This window comes from Penaeus monodon, chromosome 10 (genome assembly GCF_015228065.2).
Source record: "Penaeus monodon isolate SGIC_2016 chromosome 10, NSTDA_Pmon_1, whole genome shotgun sequence".
NCBI lineage: Eukaryota > Metazoa > Arthropoda > Malacostraca > Decapoda > Penaeidae > Penaeus > Penaeus monodon.
In genome coordinates, this window is record NC_051395.1 from 32,420,140 (window position 1) to 32,423,201 (window position 3,062).

The 3,062-nt window shown below is 34.8% G+C and overlaps 1 pseudogene; it reads left to right on the forward strand.

The window, feature by feature from the left end:
* The first annotated feature begins 458 nt into the window (after positions 1–458).
* Positions 459–3,062, forward strand: part of LOC119577607 — a 2,762-nt pseudogene continuing 158 nt past the window's right edge.

The following is a 3,062-nucleotide window of genomic DNA, read 5'->3' on the forward strand; positions in this document are numbered from 1 at the left end:
CAATTTTTAAAAACTTCTTATTTCTATTTTTTAATATTATCCTTATTATTATTATTCACTATTTCTTTCATTTTTATCGTATTTTTTTTTTTATTGTCATTTTATTTTTTTAGAGTATCAAAAATTATTAGTAATTTTCTTTAAATTTTTAAACAAATCTATTGTTTGTAATAGCAATTTGTAAATAGCAGTAGTAAATATTCCTTTTTTATTTATCAACTTTGTTATGCCCAAAGGGGGTTAAACATTATTTTAGTAAATTTTCACTTTTCCCTTCTGTTTTTATCATTTATTTCACTTTCTTTTTTTTTATAAATTCAATTTTATTAGTTATTTTTAATTTATCATTAATTGCACAGCCATGAATGCCATGATAATCAATTCTAAAATTACAGAACCACCATTAATTATTTTTGTAATTTCTACATCATAATTTTCTTTGGCATCATCATCATTATTATGAATCTTAATCACTCGTTAAATTAACCATCCGCTATTTTTGGAGGAATAGTATTAGCGTCATTTTCCCTATCACTACTTTCATTATCTTTTATTCTACACTTCGCTTTTTCTTATGAATGTAAATACATGTAATTAATATCAAATTTCTTGTTTTCTCTTTAACATCTAATAATTAACATCTTAACCTTAATATCCAGTTATCTTTTTTTTCTTTTTCTTTCTTTCTTTTTAACATTTCTTGCTTATTATCTTACTTTTGGGCCACAGATGATGTCAGGACGCGTAGTGTTGGCAGTGGTGGCGGCAGTGGTGGCAGCGGCGTTGGCAGAGCCCACCTACCCCCGCCCCCAGCCCCAGCCCGCCCCCTGCTACCCCAAGGTCAAACACGTGACCCAGTACCAGACTCAGGTTCAACAGGTCAGTGACGAGGAGTTGAAATTTTGATTATATATTAATGGAATTCTCAAAAAATAACCATAAACATACACATGCATATATATATATATATATATATATATATATATATATATATGTGTGTGTGTGTGTGTGTGTGTGTGTGGTGTGGGTTGTGTGTGTGTGGTGTAGATTATACATGCAATATAAGGCTGCGGTGGCCGAGGGTAGAGATCGGACTCAGAATGGCAGACAGCAATCGAGTTGAGGGTTTCGAGTCACCGGGCCGTCGCGTTGTTCCCTGGGCAAGGAACTTCATCGATGCCTAACTAGAAAACGACATATCGCCTTGAGCGAATGTGTTAGGGGAAGGTCCCGCCGTGGCACAAAACCGCGTTGATTAGGAAGGGCATCAATCAGGCAAGGGGGCATGCCATAGAACCTCTCAGTAATGAATAAGAGAGGCCTTATGTCCTGCAGGTCGTGGAAAGGAACGGGGACCTACCAGACTCACCCCAAGAGATCACAAATGAAAAACGACAATCAAATATCTGCTGTGACCACGGCGGCTCAGACATGAACCTAACGTTCAAAAAGAAGAATGGAATGAATGGCTGTTGAAAAACAAACAAGCATGCATATATATAATATAGTATATCTTATATAATATTATATATAGATATAGTGGTGGTGTGTGTGTGTGTCCAGTGTGGTGGTGTGGTGTGTGTGGGGCATTATATGTATGCATATATATATATATGTGTGTGTGTGTGTGGGTTGTATGTGGGTTGTAGATATATTACAGACAAGTGTACTATAATATATCTATTAGATATTATATAATATATATATAGATTATATATATATATATATATATGTGGTTGTGTGTGTGTGTGTGAGCATATATGATGGCATATTATATATGTGTGTGTGTGTGTGTGCGGTATGGGTTAGAATATATTTACAGACAAGGTGTGTGTGTGTATATATAAATATTAATATATATTATTATATATATATATATATAGAAATTATAGAATATACATATAATACATATACACATACATATATATATATATATTAATTATATATATAATATATCTATATATATCTCGGCATACAACACACAGTGGTGGGTGTGGTGTGGGTGTGTTGTGTGTTTGGCACCGTCTCGTGGGAATATAAAAATAAATGGTACTATATGGCACACAAACAGAGAGAGAGAGAGAGAGAGTCTGCAGTTAATAGACTGTAACATCACAGTTGATTTCCGCTCTGCAGTAGGCTATGAGTTTATTTAAACGGAAATCAAGTATGCATTCTCATGAACACACACACACACACAATAGAGATATAGATAATTAGTATATAATATAGAGATATATATAGATATATATATATATAATATAGATATATATATATAATACATATATATGATCTAAATATCTTATATATACATATCTATATATATACATAGAATATATAATATTTATATAAATATATATATATATATATATATATATAATAATATATTATGCGTTTGTATGTGTGTGTTGGGTTTCATGTTATTTTTTGTCTTATTTTATTTCAATTATAATGAATAGATTTTATGCTTTTAGTTTGACTTGGTATCAAATGGCCTTTCAGAGGTGAAGCTGATGAAAATATGCAAACTGGCAATAGTTTATATACGGTTACACAGAGATCGATTGTGAAACATTGAATGGAACTCTTCTTCTCCTCTCTATCTCTCTCTCTCTTTCCTCCCTCCCATCCCTCTCTCTCTCTCCTGCGTCCTTGCTCGGCCCTTTCTCCCGACAATTTACATATTACTCAAAGGATCCCTCTTGAAATTTAATTTATCTGACCGTATTTCCCCGCCCTTTCTCGTCCACAGTTCCCAGTGTACAGCACCGGTACAATACCCAGGTCGTCCCACACTACTACCAGACCATTTACCAAACCCAGTACCAGACACAGTACGAGACCGAGTACGTTCCGAGGTAGTCACCCAGACGTTTACAAAACCGCAGGGCAGTACCAGACCCAAAAACCAAGTACAAGTACCAGACGCAGTTTTACCCGCATCAGTACATCACACAACAGCTTACTGTGCCCAGGTACGTCACCCAAACCGCCTACCAGACCGTGTACAAAACCCAGATCCAGTACCAAACCCAGTACAAGACCCAGGTGGGGCTCCCAGT